Genomic DNA, 16,179 nt, shown 5'->3' on the forward strand with positions numbered 1-16,179 from the left:
ATTCACGGATCACAGCCCTCCTCCCTCCATTCATGGATCACGGCCCTCCTCCCGCCATTCATGGATCACGGCCCTCCTTCCGCCATTCACGGATCACAGCCCTCCTCCCTCCATTCATGGATCACGGCCCTCCTTCCGCCATTCACGGATCACAGCCCTCCTCCCTCCATTCACGGATCACAGCCCTCCTCCCTCCATTCATGGATCACGGCTCTCCTTCCACCATTCATGGATCACGGTCCTCCTTCTGCCATTCACGGATCACAGCCCTCCTCCCTCCATTCATGGATCACGGCCCTCCTTCCGCCATTCATGGATCACGGCCCTCCTTCTGCCATTCACGGATCACAGCCCTCCTCCCTCCATTCATGGATCACGGCCCTCCTTCCGCCATTCATGGATCACGGCCCTCCTTCCGCCATTCATGGATCACAGCTCTCCTTCCTGCTGAGCTTGGGTGTAGCCTCAGAGTCCTTCTCAACGTAGCATTCCAGACAGCCACCACCAAATGTGGCTTGACACTCAAGTAGCACACATTTACCATTCCTGCCTGTCAATGAGAACCAGAACTGGACACCACTTAAAGTGGCGTAGATCGATTTTATGGAGAAACTAAACTGCTGTAATAGGGGAAAAGAGACTTCAGGACAGAACTGAGCTCAGTTTGAGTACAGGGACAAGTGAGAATTTATCACTGAACAGCAGGATGGGGGCATCAGTGGATGGAAAGTCACTAAGAGGAAACATCAAGGTAGTAGGTTGTTGAGAAACTGACTTAACAGTGTTCTTGCTGAGAGCAGGCTGGCAGGATGGGATATCAAGAGTTGGGAATTCTTTTGCAGGGAAGGAAAAATATCTTTTTTCCTACCCTTCAGAGTTTGTGGCTGGGGACCCCGTAACAAAAGACAGATTAACAAGAGAAAAGCATAGAAATGTATTTAATATAAGTTTCAGGAGACATAGGAGCCTTCATAAGAAGACAAAGAGCCAAAGAAATGTTTAAACCTTAGTGTTGTTATGCTAGATTGGATGAAGAGTGGAGAGTCCTGAAAAAATGTTTGAGGACAGAGCTCCATATAGTCAACTGGGGGAACATTTAGCAAGTCTCAGATTCCTCTCAGTGTCCCTAAGTCTTTTTTTTTGAGACGGAGTTTCACTCATTTTGCCCAGGCTGGAGTGCAATGGCACGATCTCGGCTTACTGTAACCTCCGCCTCCTGGGTTCAAGAGATTCTCTTGCCTCAGCCTCCCAAGTAGTTGGGATTGCAGGCATGCGCCACCATGCCCAGCTAATTTTGTATTTTCAGTAAAGACGGGGTTTCTCCATGTTGGTCAGACTAGTCTCAAACTCCTGACCTCAGGTGATCTGCCTGCCTGGGCTTCCCAAAGTGTTGGGATTGCAGGCATGAGCCACCGCACCCAGCTCCCTCTGTTTTTAAAGTCAAGGACACTCCTTCCCTCCCAGCATAAAGAGGTCACCCCTTACATGAGCGTTGTATAATCCGCCTCAGGGGAAGGTCAGAAAATCGTTTCACCAATTCCTTCAGCTAAAATATTCAATATACCAAGGTAGTGTGTCCTGAAATCCACCACTCTCTAAACTGACATAGCAGCATTCGTGATAAAACTGAACTCAACGAAATGAACACAGAAGCCACGGAGGACACCTGATGGAGAGGGGGGCTCAGAGGAGCGTGGCCACAGTCTGGTTAAGGAGAAAGTCTGTCACGCCCCAGAGTTAGAGTACACAGCCCTCTCTAGCTAAGAAACTATAAATAACTCCAAAGCAATCCATCCGCAGTTCCAGGTAGACAACGCCACGTGCACCATCAGTCGCTTTTGACACCAGGCAATTCTAGGCATGTCGGCATTCTGAGTGATTTGAGCAGAAGGAGGCTGAGCGATCACAGAAGCAAGAAGGTCTCTCCAATCTTTCCTGCCCTCCTTTCTCCTAACCCCCTTTCCCCTCTGAAGCAGGTCATGGAATCTAGAATTCTCCTCCCCTGGAGCAAGCCATCAAACTCTGCAACGTCACTCTCTGAGCTCATCGCTACTCCAGTGAAGACCCTCATGTGACAGGTATCGTGTCCTATACCTGGGGTGGGGAAGGAATTCATAGACACAAAAACAATCGGAATAAACAGTCCTAAAGGAGTTCCTCCAAGTGTATTATCATTAGATCACACTCCCTTTTATCCAGTCATCCTTCTCTACAACTATCTACTTTTTTTCATCAGATTTAGCATAAAAATACAGCTATCCCTGGTTCTTTGGGCCTTCATTCCTGAAGGCCGCTATGACATGTGAAGCTTTCATTAAATATATTTTTTAAGCTTTTCTCTTGTTAATCTGTCCTATGTTACGGAGGTGTCAGCCACAAACTGAATGGGTGAAAAAATATATTACTTTTTGTGCTCTACAAGGCTCAAGGCTCAGAAAGGTATTTTTCAAAAAAGAACTTGAGTTGTACAGCTCTATTTCATTTTTTCTCAGAGACCACATAGACAAAATTGAACAAGCATTTTATAACTTGTCCAAGAAGGCAAAAATATAGGTCACTGAAAACATAGTCATCTTGAATTACTTTTATTTGCCAAACTTTAATTTAATCCTTGTAATAGTCGTATGAAGAAAAGCTTTTTCTACCAATTTTCCTACCAGTTGAACACTGTTTTGAAAGTGGGCTGTCAGTTGCACAGCTCGGTGTTTCAACTAATAACCTATTTGGCAGCTGACATACAGGAATACAAGGGCTATACATGAAAGAAATGTTATTTTTCTCTTCTATGGAATTGGATCCAGAAAAATGCCAGTGAGAAAGGCTTTTTGTATGTACATCTGTCCTAGCACTTTTTCCTTATTAAAAAGTTAATGGTGTGGGCCACATATTCATATTCGGATCAACTCTGGGTACTTATCCCAGTAGCTGTGATAATTAAGATTTTACTTGTATGACAGTCTAGAAGGGCAGAGATTTTACATTCAATATTCTGCCACTTGACAATTCTTTAGCCAGGTTTTCCCAACTTCCCTTCTCATAAGACTCCACTCCAGATTCTGATTCAGCAAGGTTGAGAGGGAGGCTGGTGTCCTGGTATTTACAAAGAACTGCAAGTGACGTTTATAACCAGAAAGGTTTGGAAAGCACCACTCCAGGCAAATATTCAGTTTTAGGGGTTTTAAAAGATTTTCAAAACAAAGCTAAAGATTTTAGTTCATTTTTATTTTTATTTTTTCAAGACAGGGTCTGGCTCTGTCACCCAGGCTGGAGTGCAGTGGCATGATCATAGCTCACTACAATCTCAAACTCCTGGGCTCAAGCCATCCTCTCTCCTCAGCCTCCCAAGTAGATGGGACTATAGGTGCATACCACCATGCCCAGCTAGTTTTGTTTTCAAAATTTTTGTAGAGATGGGGTCTTGCTCTGTTGCCCAGCCTCGTCTTGAACTCCTGCTCTCAAAGGATCTTCCCGCCTCAGCCTCCCAAAGTACTGGGATTGCAGGCGTGAGCCACTGTGCCTTACCAAAACTCAAGATTTTTCAACACAGCACACACACCACAAAGGACAGACGTGACGGTCGCCCTGGTGAAGAGGTGAAAGCACTTGCTAGCTGTCACTGCCTCAGCCTGCCCCAACCCCATGCAGCCCTGCTCCTTCTCTCATTAGAAGCAGCAGGGGAAGGCACGGCAGGGAGAGGGGTAGGGACACTCCCAGCATCCCCAGAAACCATCGCAGCGCCTCCTGCTGGGCTGCAGTGGAGCCATTGCACTCCACCAAGTCAGCGGAGGGCGCTCAGGACCAGACCAGAACACACTTCCATATGCATTTCTTCCACAATTCTTCGAGCAAAGCACCACCCTCTGTACAGAATCATTACAATTATTCTTGTATCACTCTTTTGTCTCTCTACAGTGCCTTTGGTAACAGCAGGGATTCCAGAAACAAGGACAAAAGCATCTGGCAGCAAGGAGGCTGCTGGCAAGACTGAGGGCGGCAGAGCTAGGAGGATGAATGTGTGAGAAGTGGACAGGCGACAGGAAGAGAAGGGAAGAGAGAAGGAACAGACCGACGGGGGAGAGCCCCTCAGTGGCCTGTGGTGGTGAACTTTCCCCAAACCTGTCCTCCCGGCAGAACTGTCTCTCCCAGCTCCTGGAGGCAGAGCCAACCCCAGGCCAGAGGCTATAGCAGGCAGACGTCAAGGTCAAGGTCACTGCCTGCACCTCCCACGGTGGCTTTCACAGCTTCCCTGCCAGCTCCAAGCCTACCCTAAACCTCCGAAAAGCATCTGAGGAGGCAGCTTACACTTGGGGTTAAAACACCAGTGTCACCCCTGTCAGAAAAATGTGCATTATTTGTGTGGTGAACAAAAAATAAAATCTTAAGCCCCCCACTGATCAGACACCCTCTTGGCCAAGGGAACTCCAGAGAAAGCCTAAAACTGAGTTTCAGGCCATCACAGGAAGGGAGGTCAGGCATGTCTCATCATACCCACTCGCTTTTGGACCTTAAACACAACAACTGACCAGCATTCTTGTAAAAACAGATATCATGAGGCTGACAAAACAGACTCTTTGTCATGAGAAGAAGCCAAATTCTAGGCCGGGAGCGGTGGCTCATGCATGTAATCCCAGCACTTTGGGAGGCCGAGGCGGGCAGATCACAAGGTCAGGAGACTGAGACGATCCTGGCTAACACGGTGAAACCCCATCTCTACTAAAAATACAAAAAATTAGCCGGGCGAGGTGGCACACGACTGTAGTCCCAGCTACTCGGGAGGCTGAGGCAGGAGAATGGCTGAACCCAGGAGGCGGAGCTTGCAGTGAGCTGAGATCAGGCCACTGTACTCCAGCCTGGGGACAGAGCGAGACTGCGTCTCAAAATGAACGAACAAACAAACAAACAAAGAAAACCAATTCTAAACAGGATGCAAGGCCGGCAGTCTTGCTGAACAGGTCGTACTGTGGCTGACTCTGACACAGCATCTTTATGTTTTTTTCCCTTTTTTTATTCTCTGCAGGGCAAATCCTAAGCATCCTTATCTTAACTTCAACAGTCCATTCTGCTAACTCCAAATTTTTAGACAAAGTTGTGTTCCTTTCACCAACTGCAGATTAAAGAATCTCAGAATCTGCCTGTGACCTGCAAGCCCCCACTTCAAGATGTCCTGCGTTTCCTGGCCAGGCCAATGCACACTTCCCATGTATGGATTTGTGTTGCCTCCTGGAAATGTGTAAGACCACACTGTAACCCGGCCACCTCAGGAGCACTTGCTCAGAACCCCTTGAGACTATTTCCCTGGGCTGTGACCACTCATATTGACTCAGAATAAACTCATTAAAATACTTTACAGAGTTTGGTTTTTCCCGCTAGCAATGTCAACCTAAAAGGAAGAAACTGAAACAAAATTAATGTAAGTAGAGAGTTTATTTGGGCTAAGTTTGAGGATTGCAATCTGGGAGCATAGATTCAAGTTGCCCTGAATATACATACCAATTAGCAGAAGTTACAAGTGGATTTTTTTTTTTTTTTTTTTTTTGACAGAATCTCCCTCTGTTGCTAGGCTGGAGTGCAGTGGCATGATCTCAGCTTACTGCAACCTCCGCCTCCCGGGTTCAAGCGATTCTCCTGCCTCAGCCTCCTGAGTAGCTGGGACTCATGCTTGGCTAATTTTTGTATTTTTGCTAGAGACAGGGTTTCACCATGTTGCCCAGGATGGTCTAGATCTCCTGACCTCATGATCTGCCTGCCTTGGCCTCCCAAAGTGCAAGGATGACAGGCATGAGCCACCGTGCCTGGCCGATTTTTTTTTTTTTTTTTTTGAGACAGGGCCTGGCTCTGTCCCCCAGGCTGGAGTGCAGCCTCAAACTCTTAGGCTTAAGTGATCCTCCTGCCTCAGCCTCATGGGTAGCTAGGACCACAGACACATGCCACCGTGCCTGGCTAATTTTTTTAATTTATGTTTTTGTAGAGACAGGGTACCACTATTTTGCCCAGGGTGATCTCAAACTCCTGGCCTCAAGTGATCCTCCTCAGCCTCCCAAAGTGTCGGGATTACAAGGATGCGCCACTGTGCCCAGCACAAGTGGATTTTTTTTTTTTCCCTAAGTCTCCCTCTACCTCCAGGCTGGAGTGCAGTGGTGCCATCTTGGCTCGCTGCAACCTCTGACTCCCTGGTTCAAGTGATTCTCCTGCCTCAACCTCCCGAGTAGCTGGGATTACAGGCACGTGCCACCACACCCAGCTAATTTTTGTATTTTTAGTAGAGACGGGCTTTCACCATGTTGGCCGAGATGGTCTGGATCTCCTGACTTCGTGATCCACCCACCTCGGCTTCCCAAAGGGCTGGGATTACAGCCGTGAGCCACCGCACCCGGCCAGGTTGATTTTTTTTTATTTTTTTTATTTTTTTTTTTTTTGAGGCGGAGTCTCGCTCTGTGGCCCAGGCTGGAGTGAGCGGCGCCATCTGGGCTCCCTGCAAGCTCCGCCCCCCGGGTTCCCGCCATTCTCCCGCCTCAGCCTCCCGAGTAGCTGGGACCACAGGCGCCCGCCAGACCAGGTGAATTTTTAAAGGCAATAAAGGCGGACCAGGAATGGGCTGATACAATGAGGCTCATCAGGAATTCTCATTGGTCTACAGAAATAACATTGATTACGGTGGGTCACAGTGTCCGGGCATGGTGTCCTTAGGCACATTTACAGCTACTGTGGCAACAGCAAGCAGTTTCGAGAGATGAATTCCGAGATCTAAAGGGGCAGCAGGCTGCGGTTGCCATCTTATTTTAACATCTCTCTGAGTCTGGCAATCCAAAAGACTTGCATTCCTCCAACAAAAGTTCCCCTCCCCCTCCCCCTCCCCTCCCCCCTCCCTTCCCGTCCCCTCTCCCTCCCCTCCCCTCCCCTCTTTCCTCCCCTCCCCCCTCCCCTCCGCCTCCCTCCCCTCCCCCCTCCCCTCCCCTCCCCCCCTCCCCTCCCCTCCCCTCCCCTCTCCTCCCCTCTCCTCCCCTCCCCTCCCCTCCCCTCCCCTCTCCTCCCTTCTCCTCCCCTCCCCTCCCCTCTCCTCCCCTCTCCTCACCTCTCCTTTCCTTTTCTTGAGGAGACTCCAGGAAAGTGAAAGACAGAATTGTGGCAACTTTTCTTGAGCAGAAACTTCTGAGGCAAGGAAAAGCCCTTATGCGCGATGCGAGGGAGGCTGGAGAAAGCCCGTGCCGCACAGACCTGGGTGGCTGCCCACAGCTTCAGCGCCTCTGAAGTCTGTGTCACATAGGGAACGAGTCACCAGGAAGCCCACAGGCACAAGCACGTGGACGCTTTCCGCCTGGAAGATCCAGGGCCACCTTCCTGCCCCCTGGGGGAGCAGCGGCCTCCAGCCCCTGGAGAAGCTCCGGCTGGGGTTACTGCCAACCAGGCAACCAGCACAGCGCTCCTGGGCAGCCCGGGACCAACTCTAAAGTGGTAATGGCAGGAGAAACCCTACGGGGACTGCCGCACACACACGGGGGCTGCCGCACACACACACACACACACACACACGGACTGCCTCACACACACAGGGACTGCCTCAACCACACACACACACACACACGGACTGCCTCACACACACACACACGGACTGCCTCACACACACACGGGGACTGCCTCACACACACACACGAGGACTGCCTCACACAAAGGGCCTGCCACACACACACACACGAACTGGCTCACACATACACAGGGACTGGCTCACACACACACAGAGACTGGCGCACACACACACACGGACTGGCTCACACACACACACACACACGGACTGGCTCACACACACACAGGGGCTGCTTCACACACACACACACGGACTGGCTCACATAAACACAGAGACTGGCTCACACACACACACAGGGCTGCCTCACACACACACACACACAGACTGGCTCACACACACACACACAGGGGCTGCCTCACACACACACACAGGGGCTGCCTCACACACACACACAGGGACTGGCTCACACACACAGGGACTGGCTCACACACACACACACAGGGGCTGCCTCACACACACACACACAGACTGGCTCACACACACACACACAGGGGCTGCCTCACACACATACACAGGGACTGGCTCACACACACACAGGGACTGGCTCACACACACACACACACAGACTGGCTCACACACACACACACAGGGGCTGCCTCACACACACACACACACAGGGACTGGCTCACACACACACACACAGGGGCTGCCTCACACACACACACACACAGGGGCTGCCTCTCACACACACACACACACAGGGACTGGCTCACACACACACACACAGGGGCTGCCTCACACACACACACACACAGGGGCTGCCTCTCACACACACACACACACACACAGGGACTGGCTCACACACACACACACAGGGACTGGCTCACACACACACACACACACAGGGACTGGCTCACACACACACACACACAGGGACTGGCTCACACACACACACAGGGGCTGCCTCTCACACACACACACGGACTGGCACACACACACACACACACACGGACTGGCTCACACACACACACAGGGACTGGCTCACACACACACACACAGAGACTGGCTCACACACACAGGGACTGGCTCACACACACACACACGGACTGGCTCACACACACACAGACAGGGGCTGCCTCTCACACACACACACACGGACTGGCTCACACACACACACACGGAGTGGCTCACACACACACAGGGGCTGCCTCTCACACACACACACACGGACTGGCTCACACACACACACAGGGACTGCCTCTCACACACACACGGACTGGCTCACACACACTCACGGGCTGCCTCACACACACACACACACAGGGGCTGCCTCACACACACACACACACACACACAGGGACTGGCTCACACACACACACACACAGGGGCTGCCTCACACACACACACACACACAGACTGGCTCACACACACACACACAGGGGCTGCCTCACACACACACACAGGGACTGGCTCACACACACACAGGGACTGGCTCACACACACACACACAGGGGCTGCCTCACACACACACACACAGACTGGCTCACACACACACACACAGGGGCTGCCTCACACACACACACACACACAGGGACTGGCTCACACACACACACAGGGCTGCCTCACACACACACACACACACAGACTGGCTCACACACACACACACAGGGGCTGCCTCACACACACACACAGGGACTGGCTCACACACACACAGGGACTGGCTCTCACACACACACACAGGGGCTGCCTCACACACACACACACACACAGACTGGCTCACACACACACACACAGGGGCTGCCTCACACACACACACAGGGACTGGCTCACACACACACAGGGACTGGCTCACACACACACACACACACAGACTGGCTCACACACACACACACAGGGGCTGCCTCACACACACACACACACAGGGACTGGCTCACACACACACACACAGGGGCTGCCTCACACACACACACACACAGGGGCTGCCTCTCACACACACACACACACAGGGACTGGCTCACACACACACACACAGGGGCTGCCTCACACACACACACACACACAGACTGGCTCACACACACACACACAGGGGCTGCCTCACACACACACACAGGGACTGGCTCACACACACACAGGGACTGGCTCACACACACACACACACAGGGGCTGCCTCACACACACACACACACAGACTGGCTCACACACACACACACAGGGGCTGCCTCACACACACACACACACACACACACACACAGGGACTGGCTCACACACACACACACAGGGGCTGCCTCACACACACACACACACAGGGGCTGCCTCTCACACACACACACACACAGGGACTGGCTCACACACACACACACAGGGACTGGCTCACACACACACACACACAGGGACTGGCTCACACACACACACACACAGGGACTGGCTCACACACACACACAGGGGCTGCCTCTCACACACACACACGGACTGGCACACACACACACACACACACACGGACTGGCTCACACACACACACAGGGACTGGCTCACACACACACACAGGGACTGGCTCACACACACACACACACAGAGACTGGCTCACACACACAGGGACTGGCTCACACACACACACACGGACTGGCTCACACACACACAGACAGGGGCTGCCTCTCACACACACACACACAGGGACTGGCTCACACACACACACACGGAGTGGCTCACACACACACAGGGGCTGCCTCTCACACACACACACACGGACTGGCTCACACACACACACACACACAGAGACTGGCTCACACACACACACAGGGGCTGCCTCACACACACACACAGGGACTGGCTCACACACACACAGGGGCTGCCTCACACACACACACACACACACACACGGACTGGCTCACACACACACACACAGGGACTGGCTCACACACACACACACGGACTGGCTCACACACACAGGGACTGGCTCACACACACACACACGGACTGGCTCACACACACACAGACAGGGGCTGCCTCTCACACACACACACACAGGGACTGGCTCTCACACACACACACACACAGGGGCTGCCTCACACACACACACACAGAGACTAGCTCACACACACACACACACAGGGGCTGCCTCTCACACACACACACACACACGGACTGGCACACACACACACACACACAGGGACTGGCTCACACACACACACACACACACAGGGGCTGCCTCTCACACACACACGGACTGGCTCACACACACACACAGGGACTGGCACACACACACACACACACGGACTGGCACACACACACACACACAGGGACTGGCACACACACACACACACGGACTGGCACACACACACACAGGGACTGGCTCACACACACACACACACACACAGGGGCTGCCTCTCACACACACACGGACTGGCTCACACACACACACACAGGGACTGGCACACACACACACACACACAGGGACTGGCTCACACACACACGCACACAGAGACTGGCTCACACACACACAGACTGGCTCACACATACAGAGACTGGCTCACACACACAGAGACTGGCTCACACACACAGGGACTGGCTCACACACACACACACAGAGACTGGCTCACACACACAGAGACTGGCTCACACACACACACAGAGAGACTGGCTCACACACACACACACAGAGACTGGCTCACACACACAGAGACTGGCTCACACACACAGAGACTGGCTCACACACACACACACAGAGACTGGCTCACACACACACACAGAGACTGGCTCACACACACAGAGACTGGCTCACACACACACACACACAGAGACTGGCTCTCACACACACACAGAGACTGGCTCACACACACACACACACACAGGGACTGGCTCACACACACATACACAGGGACTGGCTCACACACACACACAGAGACTGGCTCACACACACACACACAGGGACTGGCTCACACACACACAGGGACTGGCTCACACACACACACACAGGGGCTGGCTCACACACACACACGGAGACTGGCTCACACACACACACAGGGACTGGCTCTCACACAGACACAGGGACTGGCTCACACACACACACACAGGGACTGGCTCACACACACACAGGGACTGGCTCACACATTTTAAGTGAAGGAAGAAATCAGGAGTTCTTTCCGTTTTTGCCAATTGGAAACTCTAAGAAAAAGGCTACAGTGTTACATTAATGTTTCACACTCCAACCCCCTTTTCAAGTGAAATAAAGAATATAAGGGAAGCCAGAAACATGCTGAAGATTTTGGCAGTGAAGGGTCTGACCACAGAGAAAGCCAATGTGCCACTTGTGTGGCTCTTTGCAGAAAGAGTAAACAGCCTTCCTGCAAAGCACAGGCTGGAGGGGGTTCCATTTTCATGGCTGATTGTGCAGAATTGGCTTAGGCTGCATGCACTGAGCAGATCATGGGGTCTGAGCAGAGTGAGCCTGGGCTCCAGAGCAGACAGCGTCTCCCGCAGACACGGGTGAGGTAGGTGCATGCCATCTCCAGAGTCGCACAGGGCTGTGGGTAGGTGGCCACTAGGGTAGCTCACGCATAAAAGTTGCTTTGTATCTGCAGCATGCAGAAGACTTAAAGAAAGATCTGTAAGACGAAGCAGTGCTAAGTATGTCATTTAGGATGAAGTATAAAGACGAAGCACTGCTAAGTGTGTCATTTAGGATGAAGTATAAAGACGAAGCAGTGCTAAGTGTGTCGTTTAGGATGCAGAAGAAGCAGAACAAGGCAGGTAAAGCCTTCATTTTACAAGTGCTGCGATGATGGTGCAGGACACCATGGGGAGCGGGAGGATGCCTCCCTTCCTCGCGGATCTTCCCTCCGGAGCCTCACTACCGTGCTGCTCTGCCCACAAGCCCTCACGCCCAGGCTAGTTTCCACTCAGCCAGAGGCAGTGAAGATTGGATCCACTGATGGCAGCATCTTGGAAACAGGAAACTGACAGGCCTCTGAATATGCCATCCTAAAATATGACTGTCAGGGACCAGACTATACACCCCAAAATGTGACTGTCATAGACCAGACTATATCACCCCAAAATATGACTGTCAGAGACCAGACTATACCACCCCAAAATATGACTGTCAGAGACCAGAGTATATCACCCCAAAGTAAGACTATCAGAGACCAGATTATACACCCCAAAATATGACTATGAGAGACCAGACTGTATCACCCCAAAATATGACTGTCAGAGACTAACCAGACCACGCCTCCAACACATACCTCTTTGGATCATTTGGAGCTGGTTATTTTGAGAAACTGCAGACACGGGAAAACCTTTAAAAACACAGACTTACCATTTTGTACAAAGGAAATTGACGTCCATAAAGGAACAGTCCACTTGTAAGGGTGTCTTCCTCTCTGCACCAGGGAGAGAAGAACAACCAGATCTCTAGACTCCTGAACCATGGAGAAGGTTTTTCAGCCTGAAGTTTACCCATCTGAGATCAACTCCAGAGACACACTCAGTTCTCTGGGCGTCTCCCAAGTACACACGAGCTACACATACTAATAAACTTCGTTTGTTTTTCTCTTCTTCCTCTGTCTTTGTTATAGGGAGTATCAGCTAAGAATGTTGGAGGGCAGAGAGAAAACTCGTCTTCTCTCCTACCGGAGCAAGTGTGTGTTCCTCTGCACTGATGAATGTGCCTGTCTCCAGAAAGGGCACCCGTAGGTACTGAGAGCAGAGGTGGAGCTTCTAAGAGAGCAGTGATAGCCTCACTCCTCCTCCCAGGCCCACCCTCACCCCGTCCCCTGCACCTGGAGCCACTGGAAGACAGAGGAACCATCCTTTAAGAACCTGCTGGAGGACTCCTGAACCGCATGGGGACATGGCACAAGGCTGGAGAGCAGCTCTGTGGTGAGGGGAGGAAAGAAGATAATCCCATTTCCTCCCAGTCTAAAGAATGGGCATCCCCAGGGGAAGGAGACAGCAGAGCCTCGGCCATGTATAACCCTCTGAGAAGTCAACTGGACTGTGATTAGAAGTGGCTGCTACATCAGCCCAAAGTTGACTTTCAGCAAGGTAGGTTTGTGCAAGTTAAAGCAGTGACAATTGATTTAGACAAGGTTAGCCTTAAGTCTTTTAAAAAATGCTTTTGCATAAGATCTCACTTAATCTTCATTGCGGTTCTTGTAGAAAGGAATCAGAACGTAAGGCACCAGTGTAAGGTTGGAGAGCTGTTATATTATGGAGCTAGGGTTCTGACCTAGCTGGCTTAACAAGGAGGGTTTAATAAAGACAAGGAATCTTCGAGCCCAAATACAAGCAAAGCCAGCCGATAAAGATCTGCTTCCAGATCTTAACCCTAGAGGAAGGGAAATGTTTAAAATTTTCCTAAAATCAAAATTGACAAGACAAATCCAAAGAAAACCGTGTCTCATCCAGTGTGGCCTCAGGTCCAAACGCATCCCCTGAACCTGGTGCATTCGCCTTTGGGTACATTCAGTAAAGGAGCCACAGTCTCAGAATATATAGGGTGCTATTTTTGTTGGGAGCAGGGGTGGAGAAGTTGCCTCGAAATATATGCAGATTAAAAATGTATATATTTCAAATGTATTTAACAAAATTTATAACTAGGTAAATATTCCCTTCTATCTGCAAAAGAAAATGTAGAAATTATCCACAAAGAATTTAGAGCTTCATCTATTTTTAGAGGAAGAAGCTGTTAGCATGCTGTGTTCAGAATAAATACATTCAATTAAGTTAATAAATTAATCATGTAATCTTTGATTAAGATTATCGTCAATGAAATATAACTACACAAATAGTGTAGCTGATGAAGGGAAATGTTCGACTATAGCTTTGCTTATTGCAATGAAAAGGATGATCTGGATGCCCTCCTGAAAACCTTGTGAAACCTGTGACTATCCTCTTCATGCAAGTCCCTCTCCCCGCCCCCGACTGGGAAGTCAATGATTTACCAAACACAGCACGCAGCTGGTCCATGGCAAAGGCAGCAGGAACGCAGCACTATCTGCCTAAAGATGGTAACCTGCTTATGGGTGGCCATGGTCCACAAGTCACCAGTAGCTTCGGCACACGGGTCTATCTTCTGGAATGACCAGGCATCCCTACATAGGCCAGAGTCTTCCTGCACAGGCCCAGGGCCCTAAGGCTGCACAGGTGCCCGAGGTCCAGTCTGCAGATATGTTGGGATCAAGGGACTGCGTGTGCTTCTGCTAAGTCAGTGCTTCTCATACTGTTGGCAGGCACCAAGATCACTTAGAGAGCCTGTAATTCCTCAGGAAATGACCTTCAGGCCTCTCACAAAAAGTATTAAAGAACTGAAACCAGATCACCACACCAGATGCCCAACCAGATGCCCAACCCCTCATTCACCATGATCGATTCCTTGCCCCTCCCAAGTTCCTGCTGTTTTCTTTTTCTTTTCTTTTCTTTTTTCTTTCTTTTTTTTTTTTTTTTATTTTGATGGAGTCTCGCTCTGTTGCCAGGCTGGAGTGCAGTGGTGCAATCTCAGCTCACTGCAACCTGCGCCTCCCAGGTTCAAGCTATTCTTCTGCCTCAGCCTCCCAAGTAGCTGGGACTACAGGTGCACGCCACTACGCCCAGCTAATTTTTGTATTTTTAGTAGAGACAGGGTTTCACCATCTTAGCCAGACTGGTCTCAAACTCCTGACCTTGTAATCTGCCCACCTCTGCCTCCCAAAATGCTGAGATTACAGGTGTGAGCCACTGCAACTACCCTAAATCACCGAGCCTAGCCCTGTTTTCTTATACATTGTTACATTTCTTGCCTGCTATATAAACTCCTGGTTTTGATCAGTCAAGGAGATGAATTTGAGACTCAGCTGGCATGTCCTCAGCTGCAGCACCCTATTAAAGCCTTCTTCCTTGGCAATACTCATCATCTCACTGATTGGCTTTCTGTGCCGTAAGCAGCAGGACTGAGAGCAACCCCCTGGTGTTTCAGTAACAATTTTCCTACTCTTTTTTTTTTTTTTTGTAGAGACAAAGTCTTGCCGTGTTGCCCAGGCTGGTTTCAAACTCCTGGGATCAGGTGATCCTCCCACCTCAATCTCCCAAAGTGCTGGGATTACAGGTATGAACCACCATGCCTGGCCCCCTAGTGAAATCTAAAATTGCAATACTCTTTTTTCTCACAGCTTTCTCATGCCATTAATTCTCTCTTCTACTTCTCTAAAAGCTTTAATCTACTTCACTGTTCCTAATATTTTAGTTTTTGTCTGACTACACTGTCTTGCCTACCCCATATTTGAACCACTTTTTTGCTACTGCCCCCAGCCCCTGTTGCCCTAACAGACCCCCCAGTCTTCTCAGACCCGCACAGTGGAGATGAAGCCTGTAGTCACTGCCTGTGCTGCGCGAAGCAGGCCAGGAGCCCACAGTTGTCCTTAAAGCCCTCGTGTTTGTGGTGTTCACCTTAGACAGGCCTTCGCCCCTGACCTCATTTATCTGTTCTCGCTCAGCTTCTGTAGGGGAGAAAAAGTAATATCTTCTCTTAACCCGCTGCAACATGGATGACTGAGACCCCAGAACAAAAGACCAATTAGCAAAAGAAAATCATGCAAATTTATTTCATCAAAGTTTTACATAACCCAGGAGCCTTCAGAAACGAAGGCCCAAAGAAACAGGGAAAACTGTATTTTTATGCTTAG

The 16,179-nt window shown here is 50.6% G+C and overlaps 1 long non-coding RNA gene across 1 annotated transcript; it reads left to right on the plus strand.

The window, feature by feature from the left end:
- The first annotated feature begins 469 nt into the window (after positions 1 to 469).
- LOC144340933 (uncharacterized) lies at positions 470 to 5,342 on the plus strand. The gene is made up of 2 exons (XR_013417487.1): positions 470 to 2,078; positions 3,913 to 5,342. It is a non-coding gene; the product is annotated as an uncharacterized LOC144340933 (long non-coding RNA).
- The last annotated feature ends 10,837 nt before the right edge of the window (positions 5,343 to 16,179 follow it).

Source organism: Macaca mulatta, chromosome 5, assembly GCF_049350105.2.
Source record: "Macaca mulatta isolate MMU2019108-1 chromosome 5, T2T-MMU8v2.0, whole genome shotgun sequence".
Classification (NCBI taxonomy): domain Eukaryota; kingdom Metazoa; phylum Chordata; class Mammalia; order Primates; family Cercopithecidae; genus Macaca; species Macaca mulatta.